Consider the following 13,172-nt stretch of genomic DNA (forward strand, 5'->3'; position numbering starts at 1 on the left):
ACCCGGGTTGGAATCCACTGTGAGACACCAATGTGTCCCTGAGCAAGACACTTAACCCGTAGTTGCTCCAGAGGCGAGCGACCTCTGACATATATAGCAATTGTAAGTCACTTTGGATAAATGTAATCATGTACTAATACCTGAATTAATACTTAATTCAACATGAACTAATGATAATTAAAAGCAGAGGTGTATAGTCCAGGTTCAGAAAGTAAAAGTCCTCCTCAGTATTTTTGTTCCAATCATCATTATCGAAAAATCGCAAATGTATATATCGTGTTATGCATATCGCAGCAGCTTGCAATAACTGAGGTCATACACACAAGACAAAGAGAAAATCACTCACTGCTCATGGCTGAATAACTTTTGTAGTTTTGATAAGATTATATTTATATATATATATATATATATATATATATATATATATATATATATATATATATATATATATATATATATATATATTCACAACTGTACCCATATGCGTTACAGTTGAGACACCCATTTTTAATAATGTAAAGGTACTAAATGTTCATTGCAATAAATAAAGACAAATAAAGAAAATAACAATTCATCCATTTAAATTCATTAATTTTATTTAAATTAGCACTGGTTAAAATTTATAAAACAGAAACAATATATTTATTATATAATTAATATGCTGTTAGTTAATATGCTGGCTAATATTAACCTGTTATCATCATAACACTGAACAACTAAACAGTGTTTCCTAATATAACTCTATCGCGGAGACAGATACACGTGTGTCTCAACTTCCCCCGCTGGCCACCTCGCACATGATCTTGCATGACACAATATCATGAAATATGCCAGTTTTTAGGGCACAGAATAACGTTTGTGATGACACCAGTCTCGTTTAACAGTCACATAAGGATAATAAGCTCTTCATTGTGGAGTGTGCATGCTGAAGTGAACGTCTTAACTTAGAAAAAACACTTTTGCCGATATCCAGGGGCGTCGCTAGGCCCTTATTTTGGGGGCCTCCAGCCCCCCTAAACTTCTGCCTAGCCCCCCTAAAAATTTGTGATTAATGTAGGCTACACAAATTCGTGTTCGCTTCAGTCTTGTTATAATCAGATTCAGCGCGTTCTTCATCTTCAATCCGCAGCGGCGCCGAGCAGAGAGCATGTCAGAAACAGAGGACAGGGTGTGTGTGTGTGTGTGTGTGTGTGTGTGTGTTCATCTGAGCCTCATTGGTCTGTCACTGCTCGTCAATGTCAGAATATTTGAGATGACCAATCAAATCAAAGTAGGTGGGCTTTGTTCACAGACGCTGCTGAGCGCGAATTTTAACAGTGCGACTCGACGCGTACGGTCAAGTGCTAGATAAGATGTAAGTAGCTAAACTTAACATTTCATATGTGACATTTTTTTAGGTCATAGATGTTAAACGATTGACAAAAAATAATCAGCCAAACTAATATAATTTTGTCTAATTTCGCCATTTTGAACGGAAAATAGGCCTATATAACGTTACATAAGTTATATTCAGTTCAAAAAGTACGTGACTTATGTAATGTAATAATTTACTGAGGTGACAAGAAACATTAACAAAGCCGTTTTCATCATGTTAGGCACAAGATTAATAATGAATGTGTACATATTGAGAAAATAAAACAAATTACAGCCTTTAGTAAATTAAAAAGCTCAGCTTTAGGAGGGGAAGTGAAAGGGTTGAAGAGACTGAGAAAAAAAGAAAGAGTCATGGAGATGAGGAGAGAGCAGGTATTGACAAATAATCTACTGCCCACTGACATGGTTTTAAAGCTATTTCTTATCCTTTTTTTTTGGTCTTAAAAATGTCTTGAAATGCACATATCAGAGAAATAAAAAATGTGTACCTACCAACCTCAAATTTAGTACCTCTTTGATTATAAAGCCCTGTCTACGGCCCTGTATTAGGCATACGATCAATAATGAATGTGTAGCCTAAATATTGTGAATGCATTTAATAAACTTAATTACCTAGCTTTAGTAGCCTACCTCCGGGGCGCTCCCTTGCGTGCGACCCACTACAGCAAGCACCGTCTTTTGGTTGTTTTTATGTGGTTTTTAGGCTTTATGTTTATGTTTTAAGTGATTTGTTGAACGCCGTGTGCATGTGTGTTTAACAACGGAGTGCAGAGATGTGGAATCTGGGGTCGTCTTCGAATCTCTTTTTATTTGTTTTTATCGCCACGTTGGTTTGCTGCATTTGTCGAGGGGCGATAGCTGTCCAGCAGCATGGATATCGTCTCGTGTTTGCCAGAGAGCTTGTCACTGCGTTCTTCAACGGAGGGTGAGATACCGACAACAATACCGGCAGAGATCTTCGTGCCTCTCCATATTGTCGGTAATCCCCCAAGGCGGCCATCGAGGAGGAAGAGAGGTAGGAGGGGAGGTATCATACGCAGAGTAAAAAAGCTCTGTCTGGATGACCGACGCCGGCTGCCTCCTCTGCCCTCGGTCTTTTTATCTAATGCGCAGTCCTTGAGGCGCAACATCGACGAGCTGGAGAGCTTGGTAAAAGTAAGACCAGAGATCAAAGAGTGCTGCCTGATAGGGATCACTGAGACTTGGCTAAATGAGAGCGACCTGGATTCCGAGTTGGCGCTCACTGGTTTTGGCTGTCCCATCAGACTGGACCGCTCCAGGGAGACGACAGGAAAGAGCCGGGGAGGAGGTGTCAGCTTCTATGTAAATCAGAGGTACTGTAAAATTATTCATGTGAGGGAAAAAATCTGTACTCCTGATATTGAGTTACTCACCATCTCCTTACGACCGTTTTATTTACCACGTGAGTTCCCTCAGTTGTTTTTTTACGCTGATATATTGTCATCCCCGTGCTAATGCTACTGCAGCCATAAAAGTGATCATGGACTTATCTCAGCGGTTGGATACTATTTGCAGTGACGCTCCCAAATTTTTCATGGGGGATATGAATCATGTTCGTTTGGATAAGGTCTTGCGGACATATGACCAATATGTGACTTGTACAACCACACAAAGAAATACCACACTTGACCTGTGTTTTGGTAATGTAAAGGAAGGCTATAAGTCTCTTCCCATGCCAGGGTTGGGGGCTTCATACCACAACAGCATCTTCCTGGTGCCAACGTATGAACCTTGTATCAGACGTCGGGAGGGGGAAATAAAAACTGTTAAACTCTGGACAGAGGACAGTATATCCTCCCTCCAGGCATGTTTTGAGTGTACGGACTGGGAATGTTTTTTTGATGGTTGTGGGGATAATATTGATGAACTTTCGGACACTGTTTCGTCCTATGTCTCCTTTTGTGTGGATACTTTTATTCCAGTCAAAACAGTTATCACCTTCTCTAATAATAAACCATGGGTCACCAAAGGTTTAAAAACAGTGATTAATAGAAAAAAAAAAATCTTTTTTACTGGTGATGCATTGGAGAGAAAGTTTGCATCTAGGGAGGTTAGGACTGAAATAGTAAAAGCCAAAAGTAAATACAGGGAAAATATAGAAAAACAATTTGTAAATGGTGACCTTAGGTCAGCATGGCGGGGGATTAAAACTATGGCTACAATTGACCAGGGTGGTAATGAACCAAAGCAGCATATTAGCCTTAACAATGTTCAGGGTGACTGATTTGCCGGATGCTTTCAATAATTTTTTTTTACGATTTGAAACATCTGATTGTACGCATGATGTCTCTAGGCTGAAAAACTCCCTGACACCATGTAATTGTTACGATGTGGTAGAAATGAAGCAGAGAGAGAATCCAAATGCAAGCACTTTAATAAAACAAACAGCTAATCCAATGGACTCAGGACAGGAACACGGAACAGCTACCAGCAACATCAAAACAACGACCGACAAACACAACTGAAGCACAGGGGTTTAAATACACAGGCAAACAAGATAACAAGGGGGCGGGGCTAATTAGAAACACCTGGAGAGACTAATAAACAAGAAAAACTACAAAGGACTACAAAACATGGCACAGGACAGGAAATAACAAAAGTCCACACAAGACGTGGAAAACATAAGACAGGAATCGTGACATAGCCCCCCACTTAAGGAGCGGATTCCAGACGCTCCTCATGAACAGTCCAGGAGGGAGGTGGAGCAGAGGCGGACCCGGGGCCGGGATGGAGGGCCAGGCCCATGGAGCGGAAGAGGACCTGGAGACTGCGGCAGGACGGAAGGCCAGGGTGGAGCATGATGTGCAGGCGGCCAGGGCGAAGCAGACGACCCATCGGGCGGCCAGGGCGAAGCAGACGACCCATCGGGCGGCCAGGGCGAAGCAGACGACCCATCGGGCGGCCAGGGCGAAGCAGACGACCCATCGGGCGGCCAGGGCGAAGCAGACGACCCATCGGGCGGCCAGGGCGAAGCAGACGACCCATCGGGCGGCCAGGGCGGTGAAGACCCCTCGGGCGGCCAGGGCGGTGAAGACCCCTCGGGCGGCCAGGGCGGTGAAGACCCCTCGGGCGGCCAGGGCGGTGAAGACCCCTCGGGCGGCCAGGGCGGTGAAGACCCCTCGGGCGGCCAGGGCGGTGAAGACCCTTCGGGTGGCCATGGCGGAGAAGACCCTTCGGGTGGCCATGGCGGTGAGGATCTTTCTGGTGGCCGTGGGCCCCTAAGTTGCCATGGCGAGGACCTACTACCCCCCCCAAAAAAATTCTTGAGGGTAGTTACGGGGTCATAGGCAGGAGCAGTCACAGGCTCAGGAACAGACACCGGCTCAGGCTCAGGAACAGACACCGGCTCAGGCTCAGGAACAGACACCGGCTCAGGCTCAGGAACAGACACCGGCTCAGGCTCAGGAACAGACACCGGCTCAGGCTCAGGAACAGACACCGGCTCAGGCTCAGGAACAGACACCGGCTCAGGCTCAGGAACAGACACCGGCTCAGGCTCAGGAACAGACACCGGCTCAGGCTCAGGAACAGACACCGGCTCAGGCTCAGGAACAGACACCGGCTCAGGCTCAGGAACAGACACCGGCTCAGGCTCAGGAACACACACCGGCTCAGGCTCAGGAACACACACCGGCTCAGGCTCAGGAACACACACCGGCTCAGGCTCAGGAACACACACCGGCTCAGGCTCAGGAACAGACACCGGCTCAGGCTCAGGAACAGACACCGGCTCAGGCTCAGGAACAGACACCGGCTCAGGCTCAGGAACAGACACCGGCTCAGGCTCAGGAACAGACACCGGCTCAGGCTCAGGAACAGACACCGGCTCAGGAACAGACACCGGCTCAGGCTCAGGAACAGACACCGGCTCAGGCTCAGGAACAGACACAGGCTCAGGCTCAGGAACAGACACAGACACAGGCTCAGGAACAGACACAGACACAGGCTCAGGAACAGACACAGCCTCAGGCTCAGGAACAGACACAGGCTCAGGCTCGGGAACAGACACAGCCTCAGGCTCAGGAACAGACACAGGCTCAGGCTCGGGAACAGACAACACACACACGGGCTCGGGAACAGACCACACACACACTGGCTCGGGAACAGACCACACACACACTGGCTCGGGAACAGACAACACACACACTGGCTCGGGAACAGACAACACACAGAATGGCTCGGGAACAGACAACACACAGAATGGCTCGGGAACAGACAACACACAGAATGGCTCGGGAACAGACACTGGCTCCGGTTCTGGAACAGACACCAGAACAGGGACAGACGTAAACACAAAAACAAACATAGAGCGATCAGGTTCAGACGTGACTTGAACAGCCTCTGGATCGGCAGACGTGACTTGAACAGCCTCTGGATCGGCAGACGTGACTTGAACAGCCTCTGGATCGGCAGACGTGACTTGAACAGCCTCTGGATCGGCAGACGTGACTTGAACAGCCTCTGGATCGGCAGACGTGACTTGAACAGCCTCTGGATCGGCAGACGTGACTTGAACAGCCTCTGGATCGGCAGACGTGACTTGAACAGCCTCTGGATCGGCAGACGTGACTTGAATAGCCTCTGGATCGGCACCCGTGACTTGAACAGTCTCTGGATCGGACGGGACCAGCGGTGAGGACTCTGACAGGAAGTACAGGGAGGACTTCCAGGCATTGCGGGACGCGGGAAGTCCTCTTCCGTCTCCAAGAGCGAGAGGGCGCTGTGCTGGACGGGACCAGCGGTGAGGGCGCTGTGCTGGACGGGACCAGCGGTGAGGGCGCTGTGCTGGACGGGACCAGCGGTGAGGGCGCTGTGCTGGACGGGACCAGCGGTGAGGGCGCTGTGCTGGACGGGACCAGCGGTGAGGGCGCTGTGCTGGACGGGACCAGCGGTGAGGGCGCTGTGCTGGACGGGACCAGCGGTGAGGGCGCTGTGCTGGACGGGACCAGCGGTGAGGGCGCTGTGCTGGACGGGACCAGCGGTGAGGGCGCTGTGCTGGACGGGACCAGCGGTGAGGGCGCTGTGCTGGACGGGACCAGCGGTGAGGGCGCTGTGCTGGACGGGACCAGCGGTGAGGGCGCTGTGCTGGACGGGACCAGCGGTGAGGGCGCTGTGCTGGACGGGACCAGCGGTGAGGGCGCTGTGCTGGACGGGACCAGCGGTGAGGGCGCTGTGCTGGACGGGACCAGCGGTGAGGGCGCTGTGCTGGACGGGACCAGCGGTGAGGGCGCTGTGCTGGACGGGACCAGCGGTGAGGGCGCTGTGCTGGACGGGACCAGCGGTGAGGGCGCTGTGCTGGACGGGACCAGCGGTGAGGGCGCTGTGCTGGACGGGACCAGCGGTGAGGGCGCTGTGCTGGACGGGACCAGCGGTGACGGCGCTGTGCTGGACGGGACCAGCGGTGAGGGCGCTGTGCTGGACGGGACCAGCGGTGAGGGCGCTGTGCTGGACGGGACCAGCGGTGAGGGCGCTGTGCTGGACGGGACCAGCGGTGAGGGCGCTGTGCTGGACGGGACCAGGGGTGAGGGCGCTGTGCTGGACGGGACCAGCGGTGAGGGCGCTGTGCTGGACGGAACCAGCGGTGAGGGCGCTGTGCTGGACGGGACCAGCGGTGAAGGCTCTGGCCCGACGTGGCTGACGTGAAGCTCTGGCCCGACGTGGCTGACGTGAAGCTCTGGCCCGACGTGGCTGACGTGAAGCTCTGGCCCGACGTGGCTGACGTGAAGCTCTGGCCCGACGTGGCTGACGTGAAGCTCTGGCCCGACGTGGCTGACGTGAAGCTCTGGCCCGACGTGGCTGACGTGAAGCTCTGGCCCGACGTGGCTGACGTGAAGCTCTGGCCCGACGTGGCTGACGTGAAGCTCTGGCCCGACGTGGCTGACGTGAAGCTCTGGCCCGACGTGGCTGACGTGAAGCTCTGGCCCGACGTGGCTGACGTGAAGCTCTGGCCCGACGTGGCTGACGTGAAGCTCTGGCCCGACGTGGCTGACGTGAAGCTCAGGCATGTCGTGGTGAAGCTCAGGCATGTCGTGGTGAAGCTCAGGCATGTCTTGGTGAACGTGAAGAACAGGTGATGACGTGGCGTGCCATGGGAGGAAGCTCTCCAGACATCTGGAGAGTGCCTTTCTCCAGTCCAGACCGGAGAGATCGGGGAGCTCCCTCGGGTCGACCTCCTTAGCCCCCAGCCGGTAACACATCTTAATCGCCTCATCACCCAGAGAGCAGGAGGCAGCGAGGGGAACAAACCCCCAGGTGTACTGGAACAGATCAAGGCTTTCCAGGGCCAAGGCCACGATCTGTCCAGCGAACTCCCGGTCTAGCCTGTGTAGATCAGGCGAGATCTGTGCTGCTGGATTCATATTTGAGGTCGGTCGTTCTGTTACGATGTGGTAGAAATGAAGCAGAGAGAGAATCCAAATGCAAGCACTTTAATAAAACAAACAGGTAATCCAGTGGACTCAGGACAGGAACACAGAACAGCTACCAGCAACATCAAAACAACGACCGACAAACACAACTGAAGCACAGGGGTTTAAATACACAGGCAAACAAGATAACAAGGGGGCGGGGCTAATTAGAAACACCTGGAGAGACTAATAAACAAGAAAAACTACAAAGGACTACAAAACATGGCACAGGACAGGAAATAACAAAAGTCCACACAAGACAAGGAAAACATAAGACAGGAATCGTGACAGTAATGATATTAAAATATCTCAAGAACAAGTTGAGGTTCTTTTTAAAAAAACAAAAAAGAGGAAAGCCTCGGGCCCGGACCTTATTTGCGGTAATACATTACATCACTGTGCTGGACAACTCAGTGGTGTCTTTTCTCATCTTTTTCAAATGTGTGTCGATGACTGTAAGCTCCCAAATATCTGGAAATCTTCTATTGTCATTCCTATCCCCAAAATCAATAAAGCTAGGGAATTACAAGATTTCAGACCTGTAGCGCTTACTTCTCTTGTAGTAAAAAAACTAGAGAAAATTCTAAAAGAAGAGGTTCTTAAAGTGGTTGAGGGCAAACTTGATTCTTTTCAATTTGCCTATCAAAAGAATAAAGGCGTGGATGATGCTAAGCTTTTTATTTTGGATACACTTTATAAGCATCTGGAGAAACCCCAAGCTCATGCCAGGCTCTTATTTGGTGACTTTTCATCAGCTTATAATAAAATGCAGCCTCCCATTTTGATTGAGAGGCTTGCTTCTTATTTTAATTTGTCCGCCAGCTTTTAGCCTTAGTTTTAAATTTTTTGACTGATAGGACACAGAGGGTTCTAGTAAAAGGGGTCACATCAAAAACGCAAGTCTCCAATACGGGTTCCCAACAGGGCTGTGTACTTTCCCCGCTACTGTTCATTTTATATACGGATAGTTGTAGGTCTTTTAAAGAGGATAGTTTTCTTGTCAAATTTTCGGATGATACTGCTCTGTTGTCACTTCTTCATGGCACAGAGTCAGATAATGGTCGTGCACTTCCTGATTTTGTTAAGTGGTGCGACGATAGCTTTTTAGACCTTAATGTTTCTAAAACTAAGGAACTCATCATTGATTTTAGGAAGAAAGGGACAAACACTTGAGTATGCACGATTCACGGTGAGGACGTAGAGATCTTAAGTCAGTATAAGTATTTGGGTACGATTTTTGATTCTCAACTGAAGTTTGAAAGGAACTCTGAATTAGTGGTCAAACGGGCCCAGCAGAGAGTACATTTATTGCGAAGGATAAATTCGTTCGGGGTTTCTAAACCTATATTGTGCAATGTGTATTTGTCGTATATTGAGAGCCTTCTTACTTTTTCTTTCATTTGTTGGTTTGGTAACATTTCAGTGAAGGATCGAAACTGTTTAAATAACATTGTGAAAGTCTGCTCCAAAATTATTGGAATTCAAATGCGCGACCTTAACTCTCTTTGGGAGAAACGTGTTCTTCAAAAAGTAAAAAGCCTGATGAATCAACATCATATTCTGGGGGATGAATTTGTCCTTATGTCATCAGGTCGGCGTTACTTGCAGCCCCCTAGAAAAACCAACCGCTATGGTAGATCATTTATTCCCTCAGGAATCAGTCTGTTAAATATTGAGCTGAGGAAATAATTATGGACTGATCTGGTTTTTGGCACTATGCACTTTAGGAGTTATGGATTCGGAACTTGATGTTTCTTTTATTTATTTATTTACTTATTCATTTATATATATATAATCTATATTGGACCCAGACCATATCATGTTACTCTGGTTATGCATTACAGGCTATGGCTGTGGGAATGGTTGTATGTATAGACGGTGTACTGTAGGAACTGAATTGCCCCTTGGGGATTAATAAAGCTATCTGTATCTGTATCTGTAGTTTTCAGTAAATAAATGAGAAAATGATTCATAGGCAAAATCAACCTATCAGTTGACCCTATGTTACTTTCTTCACTGACAGACAAAAATGAAAAGCCTATATCAGTCAAAGCTCAGCTTTCGGAGGGGAAGAGACAGGGCAAGATTCAAACAAAGAGAAAAAGAGTGTGATGCTGATGAGGAGAGAGAATTTTTAAAAATATTAATTTTAATTTAAAAATTATACAATTTAAAGGTGCAAAACGCAGGTCTCTGAGTTTTTGCAGAACTACGCCCCCTCTGGCGACAAGCGAAACTGCAACCAGAGTTGTGCACGCTCATGGACCACACGCACACGCACGCATGCACGAGAACGAGCTGTTCATAAGTGAAGGAGCATCTGCCGCGCAGATCTTTGGTGTACAGCCAAAATCTCTTCAGTGGTAATAAAGTTATAAATCTGCAAGTCATTTCAAATATATGGAAGGCAAGACATTTGAGTAAATTACTCTTATGTGTGAGGGGAAAAACAGGGGTAGTAGAAAACTTTGTTTATGTTTTTACTGTATCCACCTATGATTGTATTGTTATGGAAACACATTCATAAACAATATAATTGATTACTTCGCAAAAGCTCAAAATAATAATCATACCATACACGGTTGGTCAACAACGTTCACTCAAATGTCTCAAGGTAATAAACAATCAAATGTCACCATGACGTTTTCATAAAAGCCAAACAGGCTAATCCGCCGAAGACTTGCAGGGTTCAGCCTGTTATTGATCTGCTAAGTAGAATATTCCAATAATAATACATCCTTTTTCTGTAATAATTTACTCAAAATTTCTGTCTAATTATCGGTCATTTTTTCAGCATGTTATATCACACTCAAGAATCTTGAACTGTTTTGCTGAATCACTAAACTACATGTAGCGCTGATTTATTTAGTAGATATTTTGACAGGGACAATACACACTGACAAACATTAATGTGAAATGTGTCAATACTTTATTTAGTAAATAGTTAGTCTGCTAAACAGTATGAGTAAAGTAAAAATATTTACCCCTTTACCATTGTATTTCCCTTCCTGCAATGTTCAGAATAAAACATGTATTTAATCACAATACCAAAATATTTTACGTTTTCCTCGTTTTGATAGAATACGAGCTCCCACATACCTCATATATACTACATACAAAATGTACCACATTCACGGGAACAATTTGCTATTTTTACCGAAAAATACAATATAGCCAATGCAACGGCGTTCTTCCTTGTTGGTCAATGACATGAACACCATAGCATGTTAGCAATGGACACAAGGCTAACGTTACCGGTAGGACATACACAAAAACATAGTTAGCATCTTTTATTGGATATGTTTTATGTTTCATGTTGTACTATTCTTCCGAACACAATTCCTAGTTTATGAAACTGTTCACTAACAATGGTAGTAAAACCAATTCTGATTGTACATGTATCTAGGTTACGCTAAAGCATTACACATTTTACGCATCGTCATTTGTTATCATACATAGATTGGCTGTATCAAACATTAGAGACTGGGCTATATCTTACCGTTTTATCAAGAAAAAAGCCAACTGAGGATCCCGTTTGAGACCAAGAGCAGACCGGAGATCTCTCCATTTGTTGAATGCCTTCCCGAGGTAGACTCTCGTCTTACTCCGACGCCTGTCTGACTCCAATTTGGACCTTTTGGTGGCACTAGACAAAACATCTCTTTTCTTTACTTTATGTGGAGTTTGCGTTGGGGTTTGGAACGGACTACAAGCCGGTCTCTTTGAATCCATCTTCTACCTTTGACGCACGAGTTGTCTTCGCTGATGCGGAGAATGGCGGCGCCGGTGAATACACAAACCTGCGAGACATAGCCTGGTGAGCGTGAACGCGCATGACGTCACGCCCAGTCTCAAATTCGAACCCGAATCCCTCTTATTTATTTTACTGTACAGGATGATAAAGGCAATTGCAGTGATCAGAGAAGGGCTCATTCAGCCCATCAGGCAATTGTTTATGCATGCATGGGTTAGAAAACGTGTATTTCTAACATGAATTGTTGCGCAATGCACCTTTAAATAAGACAACATCTCTATTGCAAATGCAAACCCCTCCATCAATGCAACGTCATTGCCAAAGAGCTGCATGTACACAAAAATCGGATCTGAACAGTTGCTATTAACTGATAATCTGTACAATACTGTGAGCACAGTGTATATCGTTAGCGAACGTGTATAGATCTATAAGCTAACACTGGTCTCTCACCAAGACACCAGTCCTGTTCTCCACTGGTTCTCCTCACACACACACCTCAGTGTGTCTCCTCTGACCGTTGTTCTGTCTAACATTAAAGGGTTAGTTCACCCAAAAATGAAAATTAAGTCATTAATTACTCACCCCCATGCTGTACCAACCCCGTAAGACCTTCGTTCATCTTCGGAACACAAATGAAGATATTTTTGATTAAATCTGAGAGGTGGATCACTGCTACATAGGCTGCCAGAGGGAATGAAACTTGACGGCCCAGAAAGTCATTAAAGAACATGTTTAAATAATCCATGTGCCTACAGTGGCTCAACTATAAGTTTATCAAGCGACGAGACTACTTTTTTCCCGAAAAAAAAAACATAATAACGACTTTATTCGACTATTCCTTTTCATTCCTTGTGGGCCTGAGACGAGAGTTCAAGAGATTTCCACGACGCATGCGCGAGAACTGAACAAGAAGTATTAGAAGAAGAACGTCCTCTTCTCAGTTCTCGCGCATGCGTCGTGGAAATCTCTTGAACTCTCGTCTCAGGCCCACAAGGAATGAAAAGGAATAGTCGAATAAAGTCGTTATTATGTTTTTTTTTTCGGGAAAAAAGTAGTCTCGTCGCTTGATAAACTTATAGTTGAGCCACTGTAGGCACATGGATTATTTAAACATGTTCTTTAATGACTTTCTGGGCCGTCAAGTTTCATTCCCTCTGGCAGCCTATGTAGCAGTGATCCACCTCTCAGATTTAATCAAAAATATCTTCATTTGTGTTCCGAAGATGAACGAAGGTCTTACGGGGTTGGTACAGCATGGGGGTGAGTAATTAATGACTTAATTTTCATTTTTGGGTGAACTAACCCTTTAACCCTGGCCTGTCCTGCTCTCTCGACAGCTTAGCAGGCTCGTAACTGTGTGTCTGTGGTCCGTCATACGAGTAAGTATGAACAATTTCCTCAGCGTCCGAAATGTCATTGCGATCCATTGTTTTCCTGTTGCTTGAATCGACCGCTCTCCCGCCCGTCACGTCACGCCCGTCACGCCCATTTTCAGATGCGGAAGGAAAACTTTCTCACAAAAACGACTCCAGAAGCCAATGTAGCGTATTTATAAGTATATTTTAAAGAAAATCTAGTTCCTACATTATTTTTCTATACATTGACTCGTTGGGTCC

At 46.5% G+C, this 13,172-nt stretch overlaps 1 protein-coding gene across 1 annotated transcript in view; it reads right to left on the reverse strand.

Moving 5' to 3' along the window:
* LOC143714421 (uncharacterized) overlaps window positions 1–13,172 on the reverse strand; it is a 318,101-nt gene that overhangs the window by 82,942 nt on the left and 221,987 nt on the right. The gene's annotated exons all lie outside the window — the stretch shown is intronic.

The sequence above is a fragment of the Siphateles boraxobius genome, unplaced genomic scaffold (genome assembly GCF_051911475.1).
Source record: "Siphateles boraxobius isolate OS27281-9 unplaced genomic scaffold, OSU_SipBor_1 54, whole genome shotgun sequence".
NCBI classification, from domain to species: Eukaryota; Metazoa; Chordata; class Actinopteri; order Cypriniformes; family Leuciscidae; genus Siphateles; species Siphateles boraxobius.